Consider the following 16,823-nt stretch of genomic DNA (forward strand, 5'->3'; position numbering starts at 1 on the left):
AATCTAGAACCTTTCCCCCACCCTAAAAGAACAACAACCAATCCTAATGTTCCAAAATAACACCTCGTGACACAAAAAAACCTCATAAGCTTCAACTGTGGAGAAATATTTCAAGCTTCGATATTCAAAAAAACTACATCAACACTCATAACTACCCTAATCTTGGTCGTGTCCCATACTGTATGCAACAACACACACAACAAAGACATGCGATCAACTGGAAGGGTATCATGATGGAGCAAAGGACATAATCGGTTGGTTGATGGTCCTTTCCTTTAGAGGTGAGGTTTTTCTCTCTAGTTCCTTAGTGAACTTAGAGTTTAGTGTCTTGGACACCATGTCTATAGAGGGAAGAGGTAGAGATGATGAGATTTCCAAGCTGTGTGAAGGTCTAATTCTCACTGAGGAGGAAAGGCAAGAAGTGTGTGTAGCTGAGGAAGACATGTTTCTATCGACGGAGAGAGTTAAGAGATGCTTAGTGGCTCTAGTGGTTTCTGATAGAGAGATTAACAAAGCAGCTTTGCGTGCCACCATGTTGAAACTGTGGCATGCAGTGGGACGTATACTACTCAGAGAGATTGGCTGGAACATATTTTTAGTTGAGTTTCAGTCGAAGGAAGACAAGGATTCTGTTTTGTAGGGTAGACCTTGGCTCTTGGCTGAGGGTGAACGAACCCTCCATCCAAAAATACCTCATTCAAACGTGCCATGGAAGGGTTTGGTCCATCTCCAAGCTCTAAGGGGGGGAAGCAGGGTGGTGCAAGAACAGACTAGCAGGACATTACCATAAGAGGAAAACAACCAATAGTTGGAGTAGACATGAATATAGGCAGGCAATCCGCTAATCCAAGGTTTTAAAGAACCACGTGAATACTAATCTCCCTTTAAAATGTGCTGGGAAACGAGTTATTGGTGACATAGAGGATCACTTGGAATCAAATATGATAACCAAAATACAAAAAATTGCTGGTAAAGCTAGTAAGAAACGATTGGTAGAGGCTGCTGTGTAGCCCTACCATACTCAATGACTATTCTGTGCTGGAACTGTTGAGGGCTTGTGAACTCTCGAACAATTCGTGAACTTTATCTTTTGGTGAAAGATAAGTTACCCACTGCAGTTGTTCTTATTGAAACTAAATGTAGAAGAAAAAAAAAATTGAAGCTATTTGCAATAAATTAAGTTTTACTCACAGTTTTGTAATTGACAGTTTGGGGAGAAGTGGTGGTCTAGATATTATGTGGGCATATGTCATTACAGCACAACTAGTCAATTATTCCCAATGCCATATATCTTTGGAGTTGCAAATGCAGGATTGAGATCATAGGTGGCTCTTGACTAGCTTTTATGGAAATCCATTGGTTGCTAAGAGGGTGGAAAGCTGGAATTTATTATGGTAGATTACTCCAGATGAACAAGTGCCCTAGCTTTGCATGGGAGACTTTAATGAGATCATTTCTCAGGATGAAAAAGTAGGTGTTGCTCACAAACCTTATAGACAGATGGAACTCTTCAAGGAAACTCTTGAGGACTGTGAATTGAGTGACATAGGCTATGAGGGCTCTAAATTCACTTGGTGTAAAATGGTATAGAAGGCAATGCATTCACTAAGGAAAGGTTAGATAGAGTGGTTGGGAATTGAGCTTGGATTTCTCATCATGATAGCACTAAGGTCTCTATCCTCCTAGTTCAATGCTCTGACCACAAACCCTTGCTCACCCACTACTCCATCCCTTGTAGTCTCTTTAGGCACAAGAAAAGAATCTTCAGATACGAGGCCTGATGGTCTAGGAAGGAAGAGTGTTTAGGAATTATTAAACATACATGGTTTGGCACTCCTAGCCTCCCTTACAGTTCTGCCTTCATAAAGAAGGGATCGATTAGGTGGCAACAACACCTAACTAAATGGTGTAGATCCGTCATTTGGGATTCTAGAAAGGTTATTGCTGAGAAGAGGGAGAAGATCAAAGCGTTGCAAGACCTGAACCAAGGAGACCTTTCAGAGGAAATTAAAGGCCTGCAGAAGGAAGTGAATGACATTTTTGAAGATGAGGATATCAAATGGCGCCAAAGGGCTAAGCAAAGATGGAGACAGGAACACTAAATTCTACCACTCATGTGCTAACCAAAGGAAGAAGTCCAACTCTATTCAGAGTATTTCAAATGAAGAAGGTGTTTTTGCATCACATCCAAAAACAGTAAGTGATCTATTTCAGGCCTTCTACGCGTGGCTCTTCTCCACTTCCCAGCCTCAAGGTATCCAAGATAGCCTTATCCACATGAAGAAAGTTGTCAATACTGATATGAATAACCAGCTACTCTCTGAATTCACAACTGAAGAGATAAAGGAGATAGTTTTTGAGATGGATCCTCTTAGCTCTCCAGGGCCTGATGGATTCCTAGCTATTTTCTATCAAGACCATTGGGATAATGTTGGCAGTGATCTAGTCATTGCAGTGAAGGATGGTCTATCTTCCAAGTTAGGAATTGAAGTACTTAATGAACCTATATTACCCTCATTCTAAATAAACAGAACCCTACACTAGTTACTGAATACCGCCCCATTAGTCTTTGCAATGTGTCTTATAAGGTTGTTGCTAAAGTCGTAGCTAACAGGCTAAAAATAATCCTACCTGTGATAATTTCACTTACTCAAAGTGTCTTCATTCCTGGTAGACTCATCTCGAATAATATCATTGTTGCCTATGAGGCTTTACATACCATGAAAACTAGAATGCAAGGGAGGAAGGATGGTTATATGGCTCTTACACTAGACATGAGCAATGCCTATGATCGAGTTGAGTGGGACTTTGTGGAAGCTTTCCTGCAGTAGATGGGTCTCTCTGATAAGGTAGTGTATTTCCTCAGTGAGCTATGCAATACTCATAAATGGTGTCTCTCAAAATAAGTTCCAACCCTCTAGAGGATAACAAAAATATCAGAGCGACAATTCAGAAATATTCATATTCAAAAATACTTTAGCATAACATAATTGAACATTATTATAACAAAACGAAGGCATCATATCATAATAGAGACTATGTTTAACCCCCGTGGTAGAGTTGTCCTATCCTTAGTGGCCAAACCCGATGGAAACAAAAGTGAATCTTCCCTTTATCATTCTTGGAGCCCCAAGTGTACACACAGGAAAAACCACACAGAAAAATCATTTTATTTCCAAAATGGGTGCACTTAGAAATAGAAATGTTTGTACCAACACAATAACATAATTAGAAATCTCGGATTAGAACCAAAAACAAAATCAAAATATCATGCCAGAAGTTTTTCATATGTGACAATTCATATGACAGTCAGAGTGCTGAACAAATATAGATCACAAAATCATATACAAAACTTCACAAATTTCATATTTGCTCTTTTTGCACAGTTGAGAAATAAAATGTCAAAAATTTGCTCATGTCTACACCAATCATGATAAAAATATATTTTATTTTTCTTATTCAGAAACAATGAATAATGCAGAACAAAATGACCAAGGTTGTTTCCAATGTTCCATAACAAAAACATGCACGTTTGTCATAAAATCAACATCGGTCTATTCTTTGTATGCAAAGTCTAGTATAGGAACACTGCTTACCTAGATATTTTTTTTTTACTATTCTGAATTTCCTCATAACTGTGCCAAGGAAATATCAATCATCTCTTATAAAGAAGCATGTAACTTACATCAATTTCCAAACATACATAAATTACTACTTAAGCAGCTCTTGCAATTCAAACCTGAAATACTAATGAACTAGTTTTTCTTAATTTTAAAATTGTCATACACATAAGTTCACATTAACACTAAAATTTCATCGTTCCCCAAACTATTAACATCCACATAGTTTTTCCTAAAATTACAGAGTGCCTTCCCTTTCTCTGGGAGAAAGTGTGAGGCTCTAGTGCCTTTGTTGCTTCAACAAAGGTTTAAGTCTCACTTCGGTGAGTTGTTTTTGTTTGTTTGATAGTATTGTTTAGTAGAAAGAAGCGATGGAGGCGGAGGACCTGGTATCACGTTGGGAAAGATTACACCTTTCCAAAGAAGAAAGTGCATGCTTCCATGTCCAGCAGAAGGGTTACAATGGTGAAAAAAAAAGGAAAGTATTGTATTGTTGGGAAGGCTATGACAGAGAAGGGAGTGAATAGTGAAGGATTCAGAACCACAATGTCTCAAATATGGAGGTTGGATGGGTGGGTGACCTTTAAGGAGCTTGGTGATCAGTGCTTCTTGATTGAATTTCAGAATTTGGAAGACAAAGAAAAGGTGCTGAGTGGACATCCATGGTTTTTTGACAGACACCTCCTCACCATGATGGAGGTGGATGAGAAAGAGTCCATTGATGGGTTGAAGTTCTGTTTTGAGCCATTTTGGATACAACTACATAATCTTCCACTAACAGTCATGACATAAGGCTTCGGTGAGCAGTTTGCAGAGGCTGTAGGCCCGGTCATTAGAGTAGAAGTAGAAGTAGATGGACGTGCATGGGGAAGATGCCTTAGAGTAAGGGTGGCTGTGGACCTCAACAAACCGTTACTACGAGGGAAATGGTTAAGGCTGGATGACAAACCACACTGGATCTCATTCAAATACGAGAGGCTGCAAAACTTTTGTTTTCAGTGTGGAATTCTCAATCACAAAGGCAAAGGCTGCTCAACAGCTCGTAATACTCAGCAAGGAGAAACATTGCCCCCACCCCAGTATGGTCCTTGGCTTCGAGGACAGCCAGGAACACAAACATCTTCGATAGCTGTAGATACGGTGGATCAAAGGGAGGAAACAACCAACAGACGGGTTAGAAAGGGGGAGAGGGTACTATGGTCCAAGACATGTTGGTGCAATGTACATTAGACGTCCATTCAAAAGAGGCAGTAGAGAAAATGGAGAAGATGTCAGCGGGAAAGAAGGAAGGATGGTCACGTACAGAAGATAACGCAGGAGAAGGAGCTACTAAGGATGAATGCATCGGGAATATGGCTAGGAGTCAGGGTGTAAGTCAATCCTCTGACCAGAAAATGGCTATGTTTGGACAGGAGGATGCTAGGTGTTTAGATCCTGGTGGCCCTCAGGAGATCCAGGGTTTCCATGTGGGAGAGGATTTGGCAGGTAATCTTTTGTCGGGGACATATAGCCCCATGACCCTATGAGGGGTACAGGGCTTCAAAGGGGTACGAAGGAAAGTTCCAATAATGACAGCATGGGTGCAACCACTATTGGTGTAGCTTTATCTCTCCAACATGATGAGAGAAGGATGGACCTGGATATATCACCTGGTGAAGATATTATAATGCCAATGGCAAAGGGTGAGGGTCTGAAGACTTTGAGGAAATGGAAAAGGAAGGCCCGGGAGAGTGGAACTAATACAAAAGGCAATAGTAAATCAAAAATAGATGACAGCCCAAAATTCAATGCAAGAAACCTGTATGCAAGGGGGTGTAAAAGGAGTTCAACATTGCAGGAGGCTGTTCCAAAAAAGAATAAGAGAATGCATATTACCACAGACATTCCAATGGTTAAGGCAGAGGCTGGTTCCCAGCCCTGCCATGACAAATGAGTATTCTAGTGTGGAACTGCCGAGGGCTTGGGAACCCTCGGACAGTTAAGGTCCTTAGGAATTTATCTAAGGAAAAGTACCCCAATTTAGTGTTCCTAGTAGAAACTAAATGCAAAAGGAATAAAATGGAGGCAGTTAGGAGGTTATTGCAAATGGATGGGTGCTTTACAGTAGATTGTATGGGGCTTAGTGGGGGCATTGTCCTCCTCTGGAGAGATGAATGGTGTGTTAACATCATAAATTATACTAAATGGCATGTTAGTGCTCTGATCCAGGAGAAAGGAAATGGACCAACATGGCAATTCACGGGCTTCTATGGACATCCTGACACAGGGAAGAGAGGCAGTAGTTGGCAACTACTTAAGATGCTAAAACCCACCACTCCCATAGCATGGTTATGTGCTGGAGATTTCAATGAGATTCTTCATCAGAGTGATAAGATGGGGGGTGCCAGCAGACCATATAAACAGATTGAGGACTTTAGACAAGTAGTGGAATACTGTGGTCTCCATGACATTCATTCATATGGGCAAAGGTTACTTGGTCAAATAACAGAAGTGGTAATGACTTTACAAAGGAAAACATTGACAGAGTTTTTGGCAATAAAGAATGGAATGATTTATATAGGCATGGTGTCTGTAATGTTCTTCCTGCCATTAGATCTGATCACTCCCCCTTGTCAGTTAGTTTACACAATACTTCTAATGGGAGGAAGAAAAGAAGATGGTGCTTTAGATATGAGATGGCCTGGGAAGTAAAGGAAGAATGTCTGAAGGTGGTGGGTGAGGCTTGGCAAAATGCTGGTATAACAAATTGTCAGGCTAAATCCTTAAGAACACAGCTTGAACTATGCCAAAAGGGTCTCATGACATGGAGGCAAACTCTTAAGCAACAAGAGGATCAAATTATAAAAAATGGGACTCTAAATATTGGGCACCTTCAGAATTATGGTACATGTGAGCATGTGGCAGCTATGAAACAAATTCAAGAGGAGGTGGTTACTGCCATTACAGCTAATGATATGAAGTGGAAGCAAAGGGCAAAGCAACACTGGCTGAAACATGGGGACAGAAACACTCAGTACTTCCACATGCAAGCAAGCCAGAGAAAGAAGATCAATGCAGTCAAAAGCATAGTGGATTCACAAGGCAGGGTTGTCACTGACCAGTCTGAAATTGGTGAGGTATTCACATGTTTTTTCTCCTCTCTATTCACTACTTCCCAACCTCTATCTATTGACCAATGTCTGCAAGAAATGGACACCAAATTAGACATGGACATGAAGGCCTGGCTTTTAAAGCCCTTCACTAGGGAGGAAATCACTGCAGCTGTTTTTAAATGAATCCCTTGTGGTGGCCAGGCCCTGATGGTTTTCCTGCCCAATTCTACCAAAAAAACTGGGAGGTAGTGGGGGATCAAGTCTGTAATTTTGCTCTTGAATTCCTCAATCATGGTGGATCTCTCAGTGAGGTTAATGACACATTTATTACTCTTATTCCCAAAGTTCAAAGCCCCACAAGAGTAGTGGATTACAGACCCATAAGCCTTTGTAATGTTTCATACAAGGTTGTGTCAAAAACTATGGCTAATAGACTGAAACACATACTGCCTCAAATCATTGCCCCTAATCAAAGTGCCTTTGTGCCTGGAAGACTTATCTATGATAACACCTTGGTAGCCTATGAGGTCCTCCACTCTATGAACTCTAGAATGAAAGGGAAGAAAGGATTCATGGCTCTAAAATTGGACATGAGTAAAGCTTATGATAGGGTTTAGTGGAATTTCATTAAAGCAATCATGATCAAAATGGACTTTCCTGGTCATTGGATCCATATCACAAAAGCTTGCCTCTCTTCTGTTTCTTATTCAATACTTGTCAATGGAGAACCTCAGAAAAATTTTATACCTTCGAGTGGCCTTAGACAAGGAGACCCCTTGTCCCCCTACTTGTTTATCCTTTGTGCTGAAGCCCTCTCTTCTCTCCTTAAACATACTGAGGCATGTGGCAGTTTAACCCCTGTGGCTATTGGCAGAGGTCCTGTTAAAGTAAACCACCTCTTCTTTGCTGATGATAGCCTCTTATTCTGCCAAGCCAAGTATGAGGAAATTAATTGTGTCCTCAAGATCCTTGAGCTATATGAGAAAGGATCAGGACATGTTATAAACAAGGACAAGTCTGCTATCTATTTTAGCAAGAACACTGCACTGATGACCCAACAGCAGATCATGCATCTAGCAGGGGTCCAATCCACCTCCAATTTTGAGAAATACTTGGGTTTACCTTCTTTGGTGGGTAGGAAGAAGATTGCCTCTTTCCACTCTTTAATTGATAGAACCTGGTCTCGGGTCTCTAATTGGAGGACCAAATTTCTCTCTACAGCAGGAAATGAAATTTTGCTCAAAGCTGTGCTTCAAGCCATTCCCACCTATGCAATGGGGATGTTCCTTCTTCCAGCTTCTATAACAAGGAAACTAAACCAAATACTAAGGAGGTTTTGGTGGGGTTTCAATGAAGACTCTTCAAAAATTCAATGGGTCAAGTGGGAGCAACTTAGTGGCAGGAAGGATATGGGAGGGCTTGGATTTCGAGATAAGATATTTTAACATTGCCTTACTCTCCAAACAGGGATGGAGGATCCTCCAAAATCCTACATCCCTAGTGGCACAAATTCTAAAGCAAAAATACTTCAAACAAGGAAATTTGCTTGATGCAAAGCTTGGAACTGGGCCTTCCTTTGCATGGAGAGGAATACATGCTGGATTATCTCTGTTAAAAAAAGGCCTCAGTTGGAGGGTTGGAAATGGATAGCAGATTAACATCTGGCATGACAGATGGATACCCTCTTTACCTGGACAAAAAATTGTGACTCCTCGAGATGCTGACTGCTGGTGTGACAAAGTCAGTGACATTATTGATTCTCAATTGAAGATATGGCAGGAGTCTCTCATATCTGAACTATTTTCTATTCAAGAAATAGAGGGCATAAAAGCTATACCCATCAGCTTAGGAGGAAGAGAAGACAAACTTATTTGGCAATTCACTCCTAATGGCAACTACATTGTTAAAAGTGGATACTATCTTGGCAAAGAATTGGAAAGAGAGCAAATAGGAGAGTCTTCAGGCAAAACAATGGACTGCCTAGTATGGAGGTCCATTTGGAAGCTCAAGGTACCCCCTGCCACCAGAATGTTTGTTTGGAGGGCATGTAGTGAAGTATTACCCACTATGGCAAACCTGAAAAGAAGAAAGGTGGTAAAGGACAGCATCTGTTTAATCTGCAAGAAAGAACATGAGACTTCTGGGCATGCATTATGGGGATGTAGTGGTGCTCAAGATGTTTGGTGTCAAGGTCCAATAAAAATGCAGAAATCCTCTTCTCATAGTGATTTGTTCTTTAATATTTGGGCATAATTGATTGGCAAGCTTGATTCAGAGGAGTTAAATGAGGTAGCTGTTACAATGAGGCTAATATGGGCGAGAAGAAATGATGTATTACATGGGAAAGCCTTCAAACACCCTCGAGAAATCACTGCACAGGCTAGGACTGAGCTGTCTCTTCATAATGAGGCTATGCAGAAGAATGTTGGTGCAAACTCTGCGAATATGACAAGGAGATTGGGATGGGCTAAGCCTGCAGCAGGATGTCTGAAAGTGAATTGGGATGCAGTTGTACAAACGAGAATGGGAAGGATTGGCATCGGGGTAATTATCAGAGATCATCAAGGTCTAGTGATAGGTGCCCTTCGTGCTAACAGACCTTTGAAGGGCAGTGTTTTTGATGCTGAAGCATATGGGTTACTTTTGGCTTGTGTTTTTTGTAAGGAGATTGGAGTAAGGCACATCTGTTTGGAGGGGGACTCAAAGCAGGTAGTGGACCAAATGAACTAAGACAGTCCTAACTAGAGCTTAGGTGGCTGTCTCATATCAGATGCCAAAGAGATTCTAACCTCAGCTGCTGTTTGGTCCATCTCACATGCATACAGAGAGGCTAACATGGCAGCTCACAAGCTTGCTCAAGCGGCTTACGAGTGTACTGAAGACATGTATGACATTGAGATGTGCCCATCTTGTATTTTTCAAGTGGTTTCTAAGGAAATGAGGCATTGAGATCAGCATTTGTATCTTGGTTTCTTTGTAATACTGGTTTGAATTGTATGAGTTTGGAGTTGATTAATGAGATCAGTTTATTCAAAAAAAAAAAAATATGCCCCGTTAAAATAGATAATTTGCATTATAAGAGAAACTAAAATGCCTAATCAACATGCCATAATAAAAAATCTAAATAAATTCACTTAACACAAAATAAAATAAAGTAATTGAAATCAAGAAAATCACGCTAAAGTTAAAAAGAAAGCCTAAAATTATACAAATGTTTTCAACTCAAAATTAATACTTTGAAAGAAAAAAAAAAAAAGAAGCACAAAAGTAACTTCTAAGCTATTTTACCAAATTAACAAAGTACTTTCTTAACATAAACACGGTTGGATATTTACGAAATATAAATTTTATTCCTATTTCCCAATATATTTTGTAGAAACCTAAATTTAAGATGAAGAATAAAATCTTCTAATGACGCGGTTTGCCAAACAAAATCTGGAGCTTGCGTGGAACTCTCCTTTGTGTCTTAGGCCTAGGTCAACGATCGTTGGCAAGGAGGGGAGAGAGGGACACTTGGGAGAGGTGTTCCCCATTTATGCTACACATGTGAGGCGTAAGTGCAGAGCATCAGCCTCGGGGGCCTTGCAGGATTCGAGATCGACCGCCCTGGAGGGCAAGGGGAGAATGGGACACTTGGGAGATGTGTTCTCCCTTCATCCATCGAGGCACGAGCGTATAGCATCGACCTCAGGGGTCGAGCGAGATTCGAGATCGACTACATTGGCAGGCGAGGGGAGAATGGGACACTTGGGAAAGGTTTTCTTCCCTTAGGCCATCGAGGCGCAAGTACGGAAAATCAGCCTTGGGGGCTAGGCGGGATCCGAGATCGACCTCACTAGAAAGAGAGGAGAAAGTGGCACACTTGGGAAAGGGGTTCCCCCCTTCGGCCGTCGAATAGCGAACATAGAGCATGCATGAATCCCCCTCCCCCCCTTGTGACTTGAAGGATGTCTTAAGCATTGACAAAATCGTTCGCCCAATCCATGAATTCCCACAAGGTCATAGAGGTCTTCCTTGCAATTTCGACCATAAATGAGCGAAGAGTGCTGCCAACGTGATTGTTTCATCTTGATCGTCAATGGCTGGTCACTCCTTGTTGAAGCGATGTAGGTACGCTTATAGGCTCTCTTTTTCCCTTTGCTTCATGGTGAGTAAGTAAGCGGTTGGTCGTCTTCTATTTCATCTATCCATTAATTAAGTTAAGAACTGTTGATCAAGCTTTTCCAAGCTGTGAACAGAGCCCAACTAGAGAGTCTCGAACCATGGCTAGATAGAACTTTTCAAAGTGAGGGGGAACGCCCGACACGCTATCTCTCGCGTCATGTGGGTTTTGAAAATTTCTAAGTGTTCGGTTGGATCCTTGGATCCATCATACATTTCTATCTGAGGGGCTTTGAACTTGGGCGGGAGTGGCACTGCCATCACCTCTAGACTGTACAACAAGTCTGTGTTGCTCAGTATTTGATCTATAGACGAGGACCCTCCCAATCTATTCGCCATCTCCTCGTACTTGTCTTTAAGGCCCCGTAGCTCGTCACTCATTCATCTGCATACTTGGCCAACGGCCTGTGACTCTCCCTCCATTTTCTTATCTTTACTTAGGCTGGCATCCCCCCCAAGTTTCGCGCTTGTTTTCCTAAGCACATTGACCTCTCGCCTTAGAGCCTCAGTGTCTGCCATCAGTTTCTTTATTAGTTCCTCCATTCTACCTTCCCTGTTCACGAGTGAGGATTGCTGCTCAAATGTTGGGTGCGAGCGTGTGGGGTCCTGCATACAAATGGCACACTATTATTGTTAGGCCAAATAAGATTGGATCTCATAGACGGCCCCAGCTATTAGGACTTGTTTTGTGTATTGCCCATTGAAGGAGTTGTCTTCAACCTGCTACTTGAAATAGGAGGGGATGGTTGGCCAAAGCTTGTAATCCTCCGATGTTGAAGTCAATGAACTCTCCTTCCATTTTTCATGGATCCAAAGACTAAGGCCTCGTTTGGATTCGAAGATGGGTTGAGATGAGTTGAGATGAGTTGAGATGAGTTTTAAACAGTAGTGAGATGAGTTGAGATGAGTTGAGATAAGTTGAGATGAGTTGAGATGATTTATGAATAGTAGTGAGATGAGTTGAGATAATTTATAAGTTGTTGTAATTTATTTATGAATTGATATGGTTTTAACTTTATATTAAATGTTTTTTATAAATTATTGATAAAGAAGTATTAAATAAATTATTAATTACCCATATACTTTTTTTTTTTTAATGAAATGAATAATAAAAATGTTTGGATTACAATAGTCTTTTCTAATGAAAATACAACAAAATTTCCATAATAAATTTAATCATTTACTCAAAAATCCCAATTGTAATTAGCCGCAAAAAACACGTTAAATAATATTAATATATTATAAAATAATTTGTTCAAATAGCTGTGCTTAAATTCATTTCCCATATTCACCGTAGTAATATGGGAAATTTTTCCAACCTCTAATTTTCAACTATAGTCAATGATAATCAATTAGGAAAATAACATCATTAAATTATAAAATCAATCCTTGTAAATTTGTGTACGATAAAATTTACATATCGACCAATTATTTATGAAACTAAATTTACGTATATAGCTTATAATATTAGCAACCATATTTCTAAATAAATTTGCTACAAACTTCCCTATGTATATAAATTATTGCTTATATATTGCCATACCAAAATAACATTTGCAATACATTTGAATCTCTAACTACACCCTTATATAGTCTCAATAATGTCAATATTTATCAATATAAGTCAATGACCACTCCTAGCTTCCCACATACGTTTGGCAATGTCATCCCTAATTGCAGCCATAGCTCGGGCTGATTCGACGGTCATGTCAGGATGATTTCCTGAAACAGCGGCGTCGCTATATGCACGACCGCTTGGACTGAGCTCCATATCTCTCCACACCTCGAACAACCAGTCATTCGGGCTCGTCATTCTAATAAAATTGTGTAACGTACAACATGCAATGATCAGATCCCCTTGCCTCCCAACTTTATAACCAGGCATGAGTCTTAGAATTCTAAATCGTGATTTCAAGACCCCAAATGTACGTTCTATTACGTTACGAATACATGAATGACGATGATTAAAATAATCTTTATACCCCCTAAATCCCCGCTGACCCTGACGGTCACTTCTATGATATCTCTCTCTAGGGTAAGGGGGCATAAATCCTCGAGTACATGGATACGCCGAATCGACTAGATAATAATGACCTGTCAACCATTAACATTATGAGATAATCAGGCCCCAAGCAACGAATCCCGAGCTTTTTAAAAACAACAGATATAAAGACCCAATATAATCAGACAAAAATAATTGTGGCTGTCGAACTGAGTTACCATCGAGAGGCATTGGAAATGCGTTGCGGCCCTGAGACAATGCATCGATGAATACACGTGCATCATGCGAGCTCCCCTCCCAACCAGTGTACAGGAATGTGAATTTCATGTCCAAGTCACATACACACAATACGTTTTGGGCAACTTTGCCATGCCGGTTGCGATATGCCTCACGCACCTCTGTAGGTACAACAGCGTCGATCATGGTCCCATCAATTGCACCAATGCATCCCTGCGAACGAGTAAGCGGACATGATACATACGAATACATACGGTTTAAGTAATTTACAAAACAATTATCCAATATGTACAGAATTATATTTTATTATCTACTATAAACAACTTACCTCAAACCAAGGATAATTTCTCGGATTGGCTGCGATTGTTGGGTGCACCCCGGATGTGTGACTTGGGTAAATAAGATGTGTCCCCAGCCTACACAGGGCCTTCATAACGTTCCTCACATGGGCATTAACAGTTTCTGTTGAATGTTGAAAGCGCTGCCCCACAATCCGTTGTTCGTCTCCAGCTGCCACTACAGATGTGAACATGCCTATTTGTTCCTCGACGGTCAACCCTTTTCTAGTATCCTTCAAAAAACTATTTGAACGTAACAAGCTGCATAATGCGCGGAAGGCATCAACCTCAAGTCGAAATAACTCGCGACAATTTCTTGGATTCCCATTCAAAACTTCCAAAATATATTGATGTCCCCGTAATCCGATATTGTGTTGTGGCTGTCTAAGCTGTTGTTGTGCTTCTCTACCAGCCCTCACAAGAAATGCGAGTGTCTCAAGATCCTCAGTTGCAAGGTCATCTTCACTACTATCAGTCAAACACACATTAGGGAACGTATCATCTGAATCTCGATTCACGTTCATCGAGTACCTTCCTGCTGACCAATTCCCATTGTGCACAGTGGGTTAATTCGTACTATTTTATCTTTACAACAATTGTAAATAATCTGTCACAAGTTAACAAAATAATAAGGCGGTACTACGATAATCATATAATATATTAAACATGTCCAATATAATCATACAGAACCCGAACAGAGCCTAAAACAGGTCCTCCATAATCCGTCCTCATTTCAATCAAATTACAACAAATCAAACAAACAACCCCGCATTGGAAAATGAGGCTGTTTATAAACTCATCAACGAAATACAAATAGTCTCACTTCTACATAAAGGGTGACAATGCCATAGAAAATATAGCCTAAGAATTAAAACCCCGCCTACTTTAACAATGACGGGCCCAAGAGTCCCTCCTTGCAGCATCCAAGGACAAGAAAAACTGTCGCATCTCTGGGTTCAGTAATTCCTTAATTGCGCGAACAAGTTGGGATGGATCCAACGGAGGGGAAAGCTCGCTTAGCAACGTCGCACAATGACTAATCGGATCATACCCCGCATTGGTCCCCTCACTAGGCTCTGACTCTTTGCTGCGCTTCGATGATGCCACAGCTTCTGCATCCTCATATCGTTTACGCCTCGCTCTCTGCGTCAGTTTAACCTCCTCGACGGCCTCAGAAAGCTGCACCTCAAAATCGCTCTTCTTTCTTGGCTTCGGCCTACGTGATGACCCAGTCACGGCATCCACTGCAGGTGACCCGATCCCCATCAAGTCAATAAAGTCATCATTGCCAATGGGCAATCCCTGTCGATGGCCTAGTGCGGGAGGCACTCGAGCTCGCATCTCCTCATCCAGGCGCCGCTCGTCGTCGCTATCTGCGGGTAGCTGTGTTGATGCGTGTTGCATAGTCCCGTATGCAACGGACGCGCCAAATATGGTGCATAGCTCCTCGTACTTTGGGCAGCCAAAAGTACGAAACCTCCCCCATTTCGATTTAACCTAACAATTATAGAAGAAACATACGCAGTTAATAATCAAACCTCGAGTGCTCAAACAACAAATTTGAAGGGTGCAATAAAGATGGTTAACTTTAATTAAAATTTTACCCTAATGGCATTCTCCCAGCACTCGTCACTCGCGACAACTGTCTTTGTGTCGGGATCCCAGCCCATATCAGTTTGGCTCAACAAATCGGTAAACAAGCGCTGCATCCCCTTCAACCTCGTCAATTTTCCACGGACCTGGTTCCCGTCAAACACTTTCTTCCCAACAGCAGTGAGTCGCTGTGCATAAACTCCATGCTCTCTAAACGTTATCTTTCCGCCCTTTAATCTACCTTGAAGCGCGTCCTGGTAGAGCATGTCGATGAATATCTCCTCCATGGCATCGCCCCAAAGCACATTATCCCGGCTCGTATCTTCGGGGTCCTCCATTTGAAATAGCTAAAATGGTAATATAAGGAAAAAAGAAAAAAGGTTTTGCATGTCAACTACGCTACGTTATATGCGTTAATATGAGTAACGAGCCGGAATTACAAATGACCCATACCTGTTGATACGGCCGATGTGTAGCAGATGAGCGTAAGGAGTATCGCTATGGGAACATGGATGACGTAAGTTTATTAATCTCCATGAAACTTTGTTATATATAAATACACAACAGTTGTAGGAGAAAAACTGAAACTCAAAACACTACACTACCACATTCAACCACATGCATACCAAAACCCAAACCCCCAACCACAGTAGTAACCTTTTTCCTATTCTGACATGTGACTGCCGCCCATGGATTTAAGTTGTATAATAATGATAGACACACAGTTTTTTGTATGTCACAGTCGATACAGAACAATGAGTATATTTGAAAGTTTTTTCACTGATTATATGCAATGTTGTTAATTGGAATGGAGTCTAATTATATGCAAGCAGGAACTATTCGTATAAAACGATAAAAGGCTAGCTGAATTTAGCCAAAAGGATACACAAAATATTTTCTTAGGCATTGACATGGTTTAACGTCATACTATGTTTAAGCCCATCAACTTGAAAAGTACTTTTTTAAAATTATCTTTGCGGGCCAAGTTGTTGTATATAAATAAAGATATATATATATTCTTTTAATTATCAAGGATAATTCATTAAGTACTTATCAAGGATAATTCATCAACTTGAAAAGTACTTTTTTAAAATTATTCTTTTAAGTAAAAGGAAGACTTGGAATCTATTGAAGCAATCCACATGATGAACTCTCCTTACGAAGTCAACTCTTGATATATAATTTTCTTCCTATTTAATTAGTAATCCGGCAACAAATTAAAGCTTAGGAATGAAATTAAAGATCAGAGAGTGAAATTATTAGAATTAGTACCCACCACCTTTCACACAATGACTAATGTGTATGTGGCAATAATTTACGGAATGGATAATAGAGCTTTTCAAACCTTTTTGTTATCCATAAGCCATAAGGGGATCATTCAACTATAAAGTGCTATAGTGTGTTAAAATTAAAATATATATATGTTAGAAACTGATTATTTTGTATATTTCCTGGTTTTTCCTTCCAACAACAATACTAGAAGAGAGGAAACACAGAATTTATTACATATCATAAAATAAAATGAGGCCCCAAGCAAACTAATGTTTCAACTATAAAATACATGCAAATGCAAAAATCTCCCCACATTACCTCAAACTACTCCATGAAAGTAAAATACATCCAAATGCAAAAATCAAAACCACATGAATACACGTCATGCGCAGATTTGAGAAAGAAAAATTAAAACCCCATTCCCACATTCAACCACATGCATAGCAAAACCAAAACCCCAAAACCAGAACAAGAATCAAGACAACAACTAACAAGCTGAAATGAGGAC

General features: G+C 40.5%; 1 protein-coding gene across 2 annotated transcripts in view; it reads left to right on the plus strand.

Annotated features, from left to right (window-relative positions):
• LOC109000952 (brefeldin A-inhibited guanine nucleotide-exchange protein 5) overlaps positions 1–16,823 on the plus strand; it is an 85,834-nt gene that overhangs the window by 27,255 nt on the left and 41,756 nt on the right. The window lies entirely within an intron of this gene.

This window comes from Juglans regia, chromosome 8 (assembly GCF_001411555.2).
Source record: "Juglans regia cultivar Chandler chromosome 8, Walnut 2.0, whole genome shotgun sequence".
Taxonomy (NCBI): Eukaryota; Viridiplantae; Streptophyta; class Magnoliopsida; order Fagales; family Juglandaceae; genus Juglans; species Juglans regia.